A 16939-nucleotide genomic window follows, 5' to 3' on the forward strand; every position below is an offset into this window, starting at 1 on the left:
CATTGAAAATCTATTGTTTAATGAAGCCACCTTCATTAATGATCTTAGCTAGATCTTCTGTATCTTCTGGATAACTTGCTACATTTTCTATATCAGCACTTGCTGCTTTACCTTGCTCTTTGATGTTATGAGATGGCTTCTTTCCCCAAACTTCATGCTAGTTTCAGACTTTTCCTCTGCAGTTTCCCCACCTCTTTCAGCCATCATAGAATTAAAGAGAGTGGATCTTGCTCTGAATTAGGCTTTGGCTTAAGAGGATGTGGTGGCTGGTTTGATCTTCCATGGAGACCACTAAAATTTCCTCCATATCAGTAATAAGGCTGTTTGGCTTTCTTATCGTTCATGTGTTCACTGGAACAGCACTTATAATTTCCTTCAAGAACTTTTCCTTTGCATTTATAACTTGGCTGTTTGGCACAAGATGTCTACCTTTCAGCTTATCTCAGCTTTCAATATGCTTCTTCACTAAACTTAATCATCTCTAGTTTTTGCCTTAAGTCAAGAGATGCGTGAGTCTGCCTTTCACTTAAACACTTAGAGACTATTGTAGAGTTATTAACTGGCCTAATTTTAATATTTCTGTCTCTCAAGGAATTGGAAGGCCTGAGGAAAAAGAGAGACCAGGAACGGGTGGTCAGTGGCACAAGCAGAACACATACAACTTCAAGTTCCCTATCTGATTGTGGGTCGTGGTGTCCCAAAACCATTACAATAAATCAACATCAAAGATCACTGATCACCATAACAAATAATAATAAAAAAAGTCTGAAGTATCAAAATTATCAAAATATGATATAGAGACACAAAGTGGACAAATGCTGTTTTAAAAATTATGCCAACAGACTTGCTCACACAGGATTGCCATACAACTTCAATTTGTAAAAAACACAGTATCTGTGAAGCACAATAAAGTGAAGCACAATAAATGAGGTATGTCTATAAGCCTATCCTAAAATTCATTGGGCACTTGATCATTTCCAAACTAGGGCTACAACGAATAAGAACATTATTTTGCATGCCTTTTGTTAGACATTAACTCTCACTTCCGTTGGTTAATATCCAAAATTCAAATTACTGGGTCAAAAGGTATAGGTACATTTAGCTTTTCAAAGTAATTATAGCAATAAACATCAAACCAGCACTGTATAAGGGTTCCAATTAGCCCACATTCTTGTCAGGACTTGGTGCAATCACTACTTCAATTTTAGTTGTCTTAATGGATCCCCGTAGTTTTAATTTGCATTTCTCTAATAACTAATAATCCTGAGAAATCTTTTTTTATGTTTATTGAGACTATAAGTATCTTCTTTTGTGCAGTACCTATTTAAATATTTGCCCATAAAACATGAATTGCCTGTATTTTTTCTTACTTATTTTTAGGAACACATTACATAGTGTATAGTAAAGTACATGTGTAATAAATATATTCACCCATTCTGTAGCTTTCCTTTAACTCTCTTAATGTTGCCCTTAGGTAAACAGAACTTGGTAATTTATTTTTATAAATTTATTAAGGTACAGTAATCTGTACATCTAAACTGTATGATTTGGTAGGCTTTGACATACGTTAACAATTATGAAGCCATTACTACAATGTAGATAATGAACATATTCATCGCCCCCAAAAGTCTCCTCATACTCACTATAACCTAGCCTTCCCTCATCCACAGGCAACTTCTGATGTACTTTCTCTCCTTATAAGTTAGTTTGCAATTTCTGGATTTTCATATAAATAGAATAAGAGACAATAATAGGGCTATGTACCCTTTCATGTTTGGCTTCTTTCACTCAACATAGTTACTTTAAAGTTCATCCATGTAACTACAGGTAACAATAGTTCTTTTCTTTTTTTATTTATTTATGAGTAGTAGTCCACAGTATTCCATAATTTCTTTGACCATTCACCTAGTGACGGGCATTTGGGTTGTTTTTAGTATTGATTATTGTAAGTAAAAGTACTTTGAACAATGATAAATAAGTCTTTGTGTGGATATAAGCTCATATTTATCATGGGTAAATACCTAGGAGTAGAATGGCTGGTTGTATGGTAGGTGTATGTTTATATTATTTTAAAAACTGCCAATATATTTTCCAAAGTGGTTGTACAATTTTATATTCCAAAATGTAGTGTATGAGCATTCTAGTTGCTTCACAATGGTGCCAACATTTAATATGATCAGCCTTTTTAAAATTTTAGCCTTTCTAATGGGAATCAAGGAATATTCAGCAGGACTTAATTTGCATTCCCTAATTTCAGTTGGTGTTGAACATATTTTCAAGTGCTAATTTGTCAAATGTATTTTTTTTTTGGCAAAATATCTATTCGAATTTTTGTCCATTTTCAGTTAGGCTATTTGTGGTCTTATAAGCATTCTATGCAAATTCTACATACGAGTCCTTTGTTAGATATATGATTTGCAAGTATTTTATCCTAGTCAGCTGCTTGTTGTTTTATTTCCTTAACAGTGGCTTTAGAAAAACAAAAGTTTTACTCTTGCTAAAGAGCAGTTAACTGAGTTTATTCTCTAATAGTGCATGCTTTTTGTGTTCTGTTTAAGAAATCTTTGCCAAATCCAAGGTTTCTAAATTATTCTCCAATGTTTTCTTCTAAAAATGTTACAAACTTACCTCTTAGATTTAGCTATATGATACCATTTCAAGGTAAGTATATGATAGTCCTGTGAAGTAAGGGTCAAAGTTTTTGTTTGGTTGGTTGGTTATCTCTACCAAGTTTTGCAGTTCACTGAAAATAATACTTCCCCTAATTAAATTGCTTCAGCATCTTTGTAATAATCAATTGATTGTATATGTTTCAGTCTATTTTGGACATCCCATTCAATTCCAATAATCCATGCTTGGTCACTGTAGCTTTAAAAATCTTGAAATCAGCTAGTATATGTTACCTGACTTTGTCCTTTTTCAAAGTCCTTTTGGCTATTCTAGGTCTTTTTATTTCTACATCAATTTTAGAATTTGTTTGACGGTTTCTACAAAAAAAAAAAGAGCCTTATTTGATTTTGATTGGGATTTTATTGACTCTGCAGATAATTTTGCGTAAAATTGTCACAATAACAATATTGAGTTTTTTCATCAATGAACAAGGTATATCTCTTTACTAATTTAGGTCATCTTTAATTCTCAGAAACATTTTGTAATTCATAGTGTAGAGATTTTTTCACATCTTTTGCCAAATTTATACCTAAGTATTTCATAGTCTTGACGCTACTATCAATGGTATTTTAAATTCCAATTTCTTGATTGCTTGTCACAAAGAAAAACAATTCATTTTTCTAAAATGGCCTAGTATTCTAACTCTGCTAACCATATTCTGTTTACTAGCATTTTAGGCACATTCCATTAGATTTCATTCATAGATTATCATGTCATTTGAGAATAAAGACTGCTTTACTTCTTCATTTTCAATCTGGGTGTCTTTTACTTCTTTTTCTTGTCTTATTATCCCAGATACATCCTCTAGCACAGTATTGAACAGAAGTAGTATGAGTGGTTATCCTTGCCTTGTTCCTGATCTTGGGGGCAAACATTCAGTTTTCAACACTAAATATGATGTTAGCTGTAAATTTTTCATAGATGTTCCTCATTAGGTTGAGGAAGTTCCTTACTAGTCCTACTTTTCTGACACTTTAAAAAAAATGAATGGATGATGGATATTCCTAAATGCTTTTCTGCAGCTATTTAGATGATCATTTTTCCCCCTTTTTAGTCTGTTAATGTGGAAGTAGACAGATTTTTCAAACATTAAACTAAACTTACATTCATGGAATAAATTAAATTTGGTCATAATGTGTTATCATTTTTACGTATTGTGGGATTTGACTGGCTAAAATTTTGCTAAGGATTTAATCTATGCCAATGAGAGAGATTTGTCTATAGATTTCCTTTCTTGTTGGGTCTTCTCTTTTTTGTTTTTTGTTAGTTTGTTTGTTTTTATCAAAATAATGGTGAACTCATAAAATAGGAAGAATTTCTTCTTCAATTTTTTGAAAGTGTTTGTACAGAATTGGTATTTTTTTTATTATTGAGTATTATTCACTAGTGAAGTAATTTAGGTTTGGAATATTATTTGTGAAACTATTTTTACCTAAAATTTTATTTTTATAGGTATAGAGCTATTCAGATTTCCTTCCTTTTTGAGTGGGTTTTGGTGGCCTTCCAGGTACACATCCACTCCATTTAAGCTATTACATTTATGAACATAAATTTCCTTATTATCTTTTAAATTTCTATAGGATGTGTAGAGACTATCACTCTCTCATCTGTGATATTGGCAATTTTTGTCTTTTCTTTTCCAGATCAGACTAGCTAGGGGTTTATCAATTCTTTTATTCTTCTATAATAGTAGCTTGTGATATCATAGTTTTTATCTTTCATTTTTCCGATTTTTTATTTTATTGATTTCTGCTCTTTTAGAAATTATCTTTCTTATGTTTATTTTGGGTTGAATTGTTCTTTTTTTCTTGTTTCTTATGGTAAAAGCTTAGGTCTTTGAGTTAAGACTGTTCTTCTTTTCTAACATAGGCTGCAAAATTTTCAACTAAGTGCTATTTTATCTACATCCCACAAATTTTGATATGTCATGTTTTCCTTTTTATTCAGCAAAAATAGTTTCTAATTTCCTCTAGATTTTTCTCCTCTATTTTGGGGGGTTATTTAGAATTGTGGTATTTAGTTTTCAAATAATTAGAGGACTTCTCAGATATTCTTTTGTTGATTTATATTTTAATTCCATTGTGATCAGAAAGTATACTCTGTACTGCTTAAAAGTTGTTTTTTTTCCCCCAACATTTAGTTACATTTGTTTTATGGTCCATAAATTGGTATATCTATATTTAAAAAATTCTGCCTGCACTTTGAAAAAAAAATGTATTCTGCTGCTGTTGAAAGGGGTGTTCCATAAATGTCAACTAGATCAGGCTGACTGATAGTGCTGTTCATATTTTCAATGTCTTTACTAACTTCTGTCTATGTATTCTATCAGACATCGAGAGATATTTTTAAATTTCCAACTAATTTGTTTATTTTGCTTTGAATTTCTATCAGACCTTTTTATATATTTTGAAACTCTGTTATATACATACTCTATTAGGATTTTTATGTACTCTTGATAAATTGTGTGTATGTGTGTGTGCTGAGGGGCAGAGGTTGCATGTCCTACAAATAGATGTGGCAATATATCATCTCTGCTTTCACACATGGATGTGGCCTCAATATGAACTTCTGTCTCTCCTTTACCTCCCATCCCACAATATATATCATATTTCATTACTATTGGAGTTCCTGCCTTCAGTGATGGGGCACCAGCAAAATGGTTAAACCTTCCACATGTCCTTATTACTCATGGGATATTTACCCATCTCTGCCAGGATAAACACGAGACAGAAGACTAATTTACTACCATTCCTTCACCACAGTCCTCTGCCTCTCTCCAAAACTCATGCCAGTATTCAAATTAGCAAATCAGAAATCCCATTGCAAAAGCAGATTGCCCAATTTGGGAAACATGCCAATCATCCCTTCTTGCTGGGCCACTGAATATTTACAAGTAAATCTCTCTGGGCCCTTTTCACTTAGATTGGGAAAGGGATTTGTTAGAAGGGACCTTCTTATTTTCCCCATGAGAAAGGAGGGAAAAGGTTTAATATTTCGTTTCTAACTTGATGACTAGGACTCAGCTGACTTAGGAATGCCTGTTCAAACCCTCCCAATTACTGACATGTAAGGAAGAGGTGGGTAGCATAGCAGAGCCATTCAGCTGTCACTAGATAAACCCTGAGAAGGATTATGACCCCAATTGTTTTCAGCTCTATTTTGAATGTGGCATAATTAAAGTCTTTTTATTCTCAGCTTTACATCCTAGTTACCAATTTTGAGACAAAGGAAAAGTTTCAAGCAACAACTTAAGAAATAAAACAGAATGACAGCTGCACACTAAGCACTCCTGCCCCTTTATATTTTTAATATACAATGGAAACTTCCACATCGGTACATATATATGTGCCCGTGTCAGCTACATTTTTTCATATAGCTATTAAAAAGTTATACCAAACTTACTGGCATAAAACTATAACAATATTTTATTATTTTGTCTCTTTCAGTTCTAAAGGTTGACTGGGATCAATTAGCTGGTTCTTTCTTGGGGTTTCCCATGTTACTGTCTGATGGTAACTGTGGCTGGAGTCATCTGGAGTGTTTTCTCACTGACGTGTCTGGTGGTTGATGCTGGTTGTTGGCTGAGACCTCAGCTGAGGTGGTTAGCTAGAACACTTACTACTGGCTTTTTCTACTGGCCCTACATGCCTACAGCACGGCAGCTGGATTCCAAGAGCAAGTATCTTAAGAGAAACTAGGGACAAAGGAGTGACCTCAGCAGGGAAATCATGCAGTTCACCCCTGGTCACAATATTGGCTAGAGGTAAGTCACTGAAACTAAACATATTTAAGTTCAGGGGAACTAGATTATACTTCTTCTTTAAATTTTTTTCTTAAGTTATTACAAAATATTGGCTGTATTCCCCACGTTGTACATGACATTCTTGTAGACTATCTTACACCCAACAGTTTGTACCTCCCACTCCCCAACTTCTATATTGTCCCTCCTCCCTCCATCTCCCCTCTGGTAACCATTAATTTGTTCTCTATATATGTGAGTTAGCTTCTTTTTTGTTCTATATATATATTTATACACAGAGAGAGAGAGAGAGGAACTATATATATATATATAGTTGTTGTACATATAAATAAATAAATATATATACTTGCTCTTGTTTGTTAAACAACATTTGTTGTATTTTTTAGATTCCACATATAAGTGATAATATACAGCATTTGTCTTTCTCTACCTGACTTATTTCACTTAGCCTAATGCCCTCCAAGTCCATCCATGTTGCTGCAAGTGGCAAAATTTCATGTTTTTCTATGGCTGAGTAGTATTGCATTGTGTGTGTGTATGTGTGTGTGTGTGTGTGTGTGTGTGTGTGTGTGTACACCATACATCTTCCTTATCCATTGATCTCTTGATGACACGTAGGTTGCTTCCACATCATGGCAATTGTTAATAATGCTGCAATGGGCAATGGGGTGCATCTTTTCAAATTAGTGTTTTTTGGTTTTTTTCCCAATATACACCCAGGAGTGGAGTTTTGGGGTCATATGGTAGTTCTATTTTTATTTTTTTGAGCACCCTCAATACTATTTTCCACAGTGGCTGCACCAATTTACATTCCTACCAACAGTGTATGAGGGTCCAGCTCTTAGTGGAAGGATTATTAGTCCATCCTCTGGACCCAAATTATTTACAGTCTTTTTTGCATTTACATGCAAAATACACTTTCCCACTTCTGCAACCCCTCCTAAAATCTCATCTGTTAGACCTTCAGTCTCAGGCTGAACATCTAGGATGCTATCATCTAAGTGGGGTCCAGGTGACTTTGGGTATGGCTTTTTAGGTATAGCATCTTGAGTATACTCCCTCTGGATCTAAATATATGTGAACTAAAGAAATGGATTATCTACCTCCCACTGCTGAAAATACAGTGGTCAGAGAGAAATAAGATAGATGCTCTTGGATAGTGAGGGGGAAAAGGAAGAGAAGGAAAAGAAAAATGGAAGGTATACAACAGTTACTGGTCTGTTATAATTATGGAATCCAGACAAGCTCATATTCCCAGTTCCTTGATTACGGCTTTGTCCTGCTGTCTGACAGCAATTCTCTGTGGCTCTTGGTTCTTCCCTCTGAATTGTCTTTCATTTCACCTAAATGTAACCCAGGACTACAGCTTAATGCTCCTCTCTGCCTGCTTCCTTCCTGTAGAAATCTGGGCATACCAAGGCCACTTTTTATTTCATACTATTGCTTTCCCTTTCAGTCTAAGCTGGCAGTGTTTCTGTTAATACAATTATCTTAAAATTTTTATGGATTTTCAATGAATCTTTTGGGGTTCAAAAGCCACTCACATACAGAGTTTTAATGTAAACTCTTTTCTAAATTCAGCTCCCAGTAAAGTTTCTGCTGGATAATGCCCTAAAAATTATTAGATGCCCTAACTTTTAATTAAAAGGAAATGTGAAGCACGCTCCTAAGATTCTCAGATGGCCTTTTTGTCTGTTTGTAAAGGTATGTGAGGCACCACCTTACAGACTTCTGAAGTCTTAGAAACTGCTTTAAAGTCATTTTTTAGACCATGTTTTCCTGCCAGTGCCCTGGATTTGATCTTTGCCTGAAAGCTAGTCCTAATTTGAGAATAGTTTACCATCTGGAGAGGTTGAGAATGAGAAACTGTTTTATTTTTGAACCCAAGTCCTGGATTCTTTATATTTAACAGCTTTTTTTAAAGCTCTTATTTCTTTAGTTCTTTTCCCATTTTATTACAAGCAGCTGAAGAAATCAGGTTGAATATTCAACACTATGCCTGGAAATTTCCTTAGGCAGCTCATCCAGTTCATTAGGTGTATTTATTTTCCATGTTTCAATGATTGATAGTTCTGCTAAACTTCTCACCACTACATAACCAGGGTCTCCTTTCCTCCAGCTTTTAATAACTGTTTATTCATGTGTATTTAAGTTCTCACTGACAAACTCCTCAAGACCCTATAAACTTTGCTAACAAACTTCAGCCTCTTCCAGCTACTGCTCACACCTCAGAGTCAATGCCCCATGTTTTAGGTTTGGCTATGCAGCCCCCAATGTGGCAATAAGTTATTTTCTTGACATCTATGGTGGTATAACAAACCATATCAAACTTGGTATCATATGAAAGCAATAATAATTTACAAGTATTGTCTCCTAGAGTTCTCATGGTCAGCTGGTCTCAGCTAGTCAGTTCTCACCAGGGGTTTCTCACAAGGTTGCAGTCACATGGTGTCAAGGGCTGGAACCATCTCAAAGGCTGCTTCACGTGTTTGGTGGTTAATGCTGGTTGCTGCCTGGGACCTCAGCTAGGAGCTTTATCTCAAAACACCTAGATGATACCTCTCCACTGGGCTAGGATTTTCTTCCGCACACTATGGTATCAGGGTTCCAAGGGTAAACGTCCCAGCAGAGTCAAGCTGAAGTAGCACTGCTTTTGGGATCTAGTCACAGAATTCACGGAGCATCACTCCTGCTGCATCCTCCTTCCATTCAAAGAAAAGGAAATCTGACTCCACCTTTCGATGAGAGTGGTACCAAAGAGTTTACAGGCATGTTTTAAAACCTCCACAGTCCCCTTCTCTTTAATGGCTGTATATCATACTTTTAAATTTTTTATAAATTTTAATACAATTGAAAACAAGAAGATAAAGAGGTAAACTAGAATTTTTTCTCTTAAATATCTCAGGAAGATATTTTCAGTAAAGTATCAGAATACCAAGGGAGTGTGTCAACATTCATAGAACCGCAACAGAACACTAATTAGGAGATGGAATGTCACTGACCTAAAAATGTGAAAACACAAGAAAATGTCATTTCATATCACTGTATATGAAAGCGATCCAAACAGGGTGATGAAGTTTTATGAAACTGCAGAGACCAGGAAAATGGCTATCGCTTGATTCTCAGCCATGCTTACTATAGCAAGTCACATATTATTCTTAAGATATTTTGAGAAAGAAGTAAGAAAATATCTGTTACATTTGCATGACTTCAGAGAGGAAACCAAGGTGTGGGGCCTAAGACGAGATCAGTTTGCCTTCAAATAGCTGCTTTATGTTGAAGTGGATTTTCCATCATTAAAAGCCACTTAAAGTATTCATGTAGAATATAAAGAAAGCTTTTGAGAGAGGCTAGTTATTATGGATATTTTATTTGTGACTCAGAGATTCCTTGGTAATATGGTTATATAAGGACAAAGGCAAAAGTTAAGGAATTATACACGTTTATCACTAAAAGCTTGTGCTTTTTCTCGACACAATCTTCAGAATATGTCTGACTAGGATTTAGGAGAACCTAGAAAATCCTACTGTCCACCCTGAAGCCTGCATAGGGCCTTAATTATGTCAGTTACAAAGTGTCATAAGAAGTACCTTTATCCAAAGTCACCAAAACTAAGAGATTAAATTTGGCCAACTGAGAAAAGAGGTAAACAATGACAGAAGTGTCAGCAATTTTGGTTAACTTGCTTTACCAATACCCTAACATAGATTTCTATCAGAAATATAGCCAGGAAATAGCTGGGAGAAATCCTCCTACTGAATACAATCTGCATCTTTTACATAAATAAACTGATGTGATAGTTTTAAAAAGTATGATGAAAAAAGAAACATTTTAAAATCATGCTCATCTTCCTTAATGTTAGCACCTGGCCTTTTTTTTTTTTGGCTATTTCCCATTCATTCAATACAAATTTATTAAATACCTAGGGAATACACAGATTTAGAGTAAAACTTGTTCCTGTCCTTACAGAAACTAGAGGAGAGTATAAAAAGCAAAATATTTACATTGACAATACACTGTGATACAAATAGAAAAGTAGCGAGTGCTACCTGCCATACTTGAATGACTATATCTCACTGTAACGTAAGTTATAAAGCGGCATTACGACACTTCCAATTTTATGATACTATGTACTTGTTTTGTACATACTTTAAATCCTAATGGTTTTTTTCTTTAACTAAAAACTAGGTACTATAGTTCAAAAAGTGTGTTAAAGATGTAGGAGCATCTGGGAGATGTAGCCTAAATGTTCAAAAAAATGTAATTGTTTAGGATTGTTTGTTGGCTTGGCAGAAAATGGGAATGACTATTTTGTGGTAACAATTTTTCTGAAGTTGGGATGAAATGATCTAGAAAATCTAGTACACTGTAGTACCAAGAACCAACAAAAATATACAGATAAAATAATAAGGTATTTCACAGAAGATATTCATATTCAAGTTACAAACATCATTTGATGAATGTCCGAAAGTTACTAGAAGCTATATTACGTACTTTCTGTTGCATTACATAAATTAGCTTTCATAATAACAGTGTGGAGTAGGTATTGTCATAATGGAACCAAGAACTTGGAAAAAAAAGAGAGGTCAGATAATTTCTGAGGACTAAATTGTGAAATTATTTTTCAATAAAACTAGGCAGAGTTAGGTAAAAAAGAAGAAACATATTCCTGGCCTTAGCGATATGGCTACAACTTGAAGAAATGCTTTATCACAGCTAAACAAGAAAAAGTCAAACGTAAAGAGAATGGGCAGCCATTGAATATGGAGACTTAAGATTCATGTGGTATATTGGCAGACTTCATTGTTTCTGGGGGAGGATGACCAAAAACCTTAGCTGTAGCTCAGTCCTACTGACAAAGCCATTTTTAAAACAGAGATAACCACAAAGGATTGTGGCCAGTGTATCTGCAATATTCCTGTCCCCATGATAAAATCACCACTATTTTGAGATGGATACATCAGGTCATCTTAGAATTATGCCATTAAATTTTCACATCATCCAGTTCCCCTCATTTCAGTCTCAAGCTCCTTAGGCAATTTAATCATTAAGATTTAGTTCCCTTTATAAAGCTTGACTCTTCAGGGATAGAATGGACTGCCAGTGTTTCCACTCTTGTGAGAGTTTTTTTTTTTTTCCTCACTATGAATCAATTCACCATCATTCCTTATTTACAACATACATGCATTTTGCTTGATGTAAGTACTGTTCTGAGAGATGAAGCAATTCTCCCTATGTCAAAAAAAAAAAAAATCAGGCTTCTGAGCCTCATAGACCAAACCTTGCACTGTGACATATTTATTGGCTTGTTCCTGGGGAAGAGCATCACCCAACGTCTTATGATACAAGAGGACTCAGGTGAAAGCATGCCTTATCCTATAGCCATCCATCATTATTCCCATTCTACAGAGAAGGAACTGAGGTTTAGAGAGAATATATTCCTTTTGAAAGTCACATAACGAATAAAAACAGAAGATTTGAGAGCAGTTTCTCAAACAACAGTCTAAGACTCCTTTCAATTACCCAAGGAGTCTCAAAAATGCTTCAAGAAAAAGTCTTAAATGTGCTAGGATCCACTACCTTTACTAGTAATTTATAGTTCACCTTAACAGTCATAATTGCAGAAAACTGAAGGATATTACTCCTTTCCCCAATTCCTCATCAAAAGAAATTATTCCACAAGTGATGACAGAAGTTAAGTGATGGAGGGATGAATGTGGAAAGTATATTGTATAGTTACTGTGATAATTTTAAAGGTTCTGTGTACACCTTTTGGTTCTAGGATTCAGTTTTTATTTAAAAAATAGATACAAAAAGATAACTTTATAAACTATTGTCACTTAAAGCTAATGTGAGAAACTAATGATGCCATCACTGAGTACTGTAATACTACAACCACCTTACTTCTTTTGCTACGACCATTTGTTTTCAACTGAGAGTGGGATAGGCACTTCCAAGGAAGGGACACACTTCAAGGGCAAGTGCAGTATGCAAGTTCCATTTATATAATTCTTTTAGAGACTGATATTTACATATTTGAAAACTCTAGATAGTCTCTGCTACACATAGAATGAACCTGGCATATTCCAAGATATCAACTGTAAGGAAGAATAGTCAAAAAGTCTCACAGTAACATCATCACACTGAAGCAAAGAGTACAATAGATAATCTCAAATTGTCCAGAAGATGGAATTAACATGCGTCCCATCACGCAAGCATTCTAGTCATTTGACATGTTGCCATTTGAAAATGATATAATTGAATGTTACAGCCTCTATCTTTGAGTTAAAAATTGCCATGGTCTTGGTCATTTTCTTACACATCTAAACTAGCAGCTGGATTTACAAACCTATTGCTAAATCCCCAGTCTTGTTCCCTTGTAATCCAATTCATAATCTGGTGTTATTTTTCACCACAGCATCAGAAAAACTGAGGGAATGGAGGAGCTTCTAAGAGGCACCAATTTCATGCTTTAAAATAAAGATGCATGTGGACCTACTTCTTTCCCAATTCCCCCATCTCCCCCAGAAATATCTACTTGGGATGGATTAGATTATAACTTTTAAAAACCAGGAAAGGAACAGCTACTTAAGGAAATGAGTATTTGTTATTAAGAACTATGCAAATTAGCTGCTCTGAATAGGACCAACTGGCTATATTTATCAAATGAAGGTACTAGTGAATGACAAAGCACATCAGGTTCTTAACACGTTTCTAAGCCTAATTTTTTGCTCAGTTTCCTCCTCCTTCAATTTGATACGCTATGAAGCAAGAACTGATGAGCTACACAGACTATGCATCCAAATAGCATGGGGAAAAGCAGGCAAAAGAGGGGAATGGCACCTCGTTTTCTATTTCTTAAATAGCCAAATCTGAGAAGAATTAGATTAAATTTAAAGTTAATCTAGAGAAAGGGATATTTTTGAGGCAACTTGTGGTATTATAGTGTAATAATTAAGGGCATGATTAAAAGCAGAAGCTTTGGAGCCAGACAGAGATCAAATCCTTGCTTCACTGTATTAGCTCTGTAACCATAGGGAAATTATTGAACCTCTCTGATCCTCAGTTTTCTAAATATGAGAGTGGAGCTAAGAATAGGCCCCAAAGAGAACTATAAGAATTAAATAATGTTGCAAAATACTTAGCAGACTGCAAGTAGACAACAACTGTGTCTACTGCAGTATCATTATTAATTCTCCTCCTGCTTGAAGAGGTCCATAAAGGATCCAGGAGGCAATGTGCTTTATTTTTTAATACCTTCAGCTCTTATTCTAGCATGGGAAACACTCAATCGCTTATAAAAAGAAATTTATCCAAGAAACCTAAGAAGATAACTTTTCTGGTTACAACTAAGTTGAAAACACTCAATTTTTTAAAAAAAAATGCTCTTTATTAAGATTGATTCAACCTTCATTTCTGATTTTTAGGCTCATTTTCTCTTATACTTCTTTCAGTAAAAATTAAAGACAGTAATCATATTAATTCAGAACTCAAAAGGTCCACATAGAAATGTATAAATCATGGGAGGATTCAATTGAGAAAGAAAATCCAGACTTGGTAAGTACAATCCAAGAAGAGTGGCCCCTGCCTCTGGGAGAGCCCCAGACCAAGCTAGGATTGAAGTCTCACATTGAAAGACTCAAGTCTTGCTAGCCTCTCAGTGGTATGTGTCTGTATGGGATATTTCAAATGTAAGCAGCAGGAGAGTTGTTATACCAACTGCTGTCATCCAAATAAAACTTCAGCTACCCACATCATTGACACCAGCTGTTTCTGTTAAGGAAAAATGTGTAATCATTTTCTCGTAAGGATTCTTGAATGAATTCATGAATCTGATGTATGTCTCTACTCAATCTAGTTGATCCCAATCACGGCTATCAGAATTAAAACACAACAACAATGTATGGAGTCAGCCCGTTGTTCTGTATGACTTGACCATCCTCAAGAAACACTTAGCATAGCCAGAGCAAACCTGAAGGTGTTTTGTAAAACTCAGTGAAACAAAAACTAATCAGTCAAGACATATTTAAGAATCACTATGATAGGTCCTGAGGGGCCGGGAAAGAGTGTACAGGAAGACTCTCTGTTGTGAATAGGTTATAATTAATATTTATTTCTCTTTTTTATTGTTAGCAAACAAATATATACCGCACATTATTGTGGAAAATACTCAGCCTGGCCAAGAAAACCATTTTAACCAACTGCATATCTGAAATAGATCATGACATTGAAAGATGTGTCTAAGCTGACAATGATTTCCAGGTCCAAGACTGGTTGCACGAACCTGCCCCACATATCAGTGACTCCCGTACACCTCTAGTCATCCTCTTCTTCCTTCATCACACAAGAGGAGCTGGAACCCCTGCCCCCACATTGCAGGAGCTAGAATTTCAGGGACTCGAGGGTTGTTAGGAGCGGAGACCACAGCACCAAATCAAAAGAAGAGGAAAAGCTAGCGGTCCAGGGATCTTGCTGTAGTCATACTTTGGGGATCCCTCTCAGTCTCACCTGGTGTTATAAACTGAACTGTGCACTCCCCCCACCACCAGTTCGCACGTTGAATTCCTAATCCCCAGTCCTTTTTAAAGAGGTAATTAAAGTAAAATGAGGTCGTATGAGTGAGCCCTATTTCAATATGACTGGTATTCTTATACAGAGATTAGGACACAGCCAGTACAGAATGAGGAATGACCATGTACAGAAGGACACAGTGAGAAGATTCTGTAAACCAAGGAGAGAGGCCTCAGAAGGAACCAACTCTGCTGACACTTTGGTCTTGGACTTCTGGTCTCCAGAACTATGAGAAAATACATTTCTGCCCTCTAAGCTACCCAGACTGTGGCACTTTGTTACGGCAGCCCTAGCAATATAATGCAGCTGGCTACCTGACAGCTCTTGCTATTCTTCCAAGAGCTTAAGACTATAAAGTTCCCACTGATTGTTTCAGATAGGATTTCTCCCTTTCTTGGGTGTGAAATGCACTCTAGACCTTTCCTTAATGACTGTCCCTGGATCTAAGCACAGCCTTTTTTGATGTTTGTTAAGAGTATCAGTGAGTAGGAACAAGGGAGTAAACTAATACAAAGCCCTAGAGTTGTTTTTTTTTTACCCCCTCAATTCAGTAATTCTTTATAAGAATAGGAATTCCTTTTCAATATTGAGTAACTTCCCAAACTCCCACAATGTATCTGCCAAATAATGAAATACAAAATGTCAAAAGACTACTATGGATTCATAATGCTGAATATTGGGAATCATGGTAATGTCCACATGCAGGCAGTACAACCTACTTTACAAGCTTGATATACAAATATAGTCACCTACATCTTTTGCTTTTTCAATTCCTTCTTCTAAACACCAGGTGGAATGAGAATTGTAAAATCCTATCAGTTCATGGTGATTGCCATATTGCTTTTGAAAGGCCACAACTGAAAAATGATACTCTGTGGTGAAAGGAACACTAACTCACTGTGCAGTGATGCCACGATGCTCTTACTGGTCTGTTTCCTGCCAGCACCTCCGAAGGTCCCCAGACAAGACTCAATATGTTCAGTCATTCTTCTCCAAAGAGAGGCAGGACCTGCAGGTACATCTTGGATTAGACACATGCTGTGCTAGCTTCAATCTCCCATAAATAACACTATAGTGAGATCAGGTTACCAGCCATTTCTTTCAAAGAGTGAGGTCCCCCATAGGGCTCTTGTTATCCTTTATCATCAGTTAGATTTGGATTGTGCTAGACTGAATGTTTGTGTGTCCCAAAATTCACATGTTGAGACCTAATCTCCAAAATGATAGTATTTGGGGTTGGGGTGTCTGAGAAGTAGTTTATGAGGGACCCCATGAATGGGATTAGTACCTTATAAATGAGACCCAGAAAACTCCCTCATCCCCTTCTGCCATGTGAGGGTACAGTGAGAAGCAGGCTCTCACTAGACACCTGGTCTGCTGGTTGACTTGTTCTTTAGCTTCCAGTCTTCAGAACTATAAGAAGTAAATTTTTGTTGTTTATATGCCACCCAGTCTGTGGTATTGTGTCATAACAGTCCAAATGGACTAAGATAGACTGAGTCACCTTTATCTAACCAGGTAGGCTTCCTTAATTTCTAATCTCAGGGATAAGAGGTTGGGATATTAGATTCATTCCTACTGGCCTATATCCTGGCTTGGTCATCCTTCTTCTGAAAGATTAACTTTGAAAACCAAGAAGCTGGATGCCAAAATGTTTCTATTACATGATTTTCCAGGACAATGGAGTTTTTTTTTTGCCTTAGAACTGCTTAACTAGAAAGAATCACACAAGTAGATCCTCCTATAATGAGAGAACTCTGCTCTAAGATGATCTACAATTCTCATCACTGCACATGGAAGCTATTAACTTGTCACAGATTGCTTCACCTACTGCAAACACACATCTGAAAATAATATATAAATAAATAATTTCATAGCATATGATCTATAAACATACATGATGCATTATGAATTATAAGACGTATTAGTTATTTGGTT

This window comes from Vicugna pacos, chromosome 5 (genome assembly GCF_048564905.1).
Source record: "Vicugna pacos chromosome 5, VicPac4, whole genome shotgun sequence".
NCBI classification, from domain to species: Eukaryota; Metazoa; Chordata; class Mammalia; order Artiodactyla; family Camelidae; genus Vicugna; species Vicugna pacos.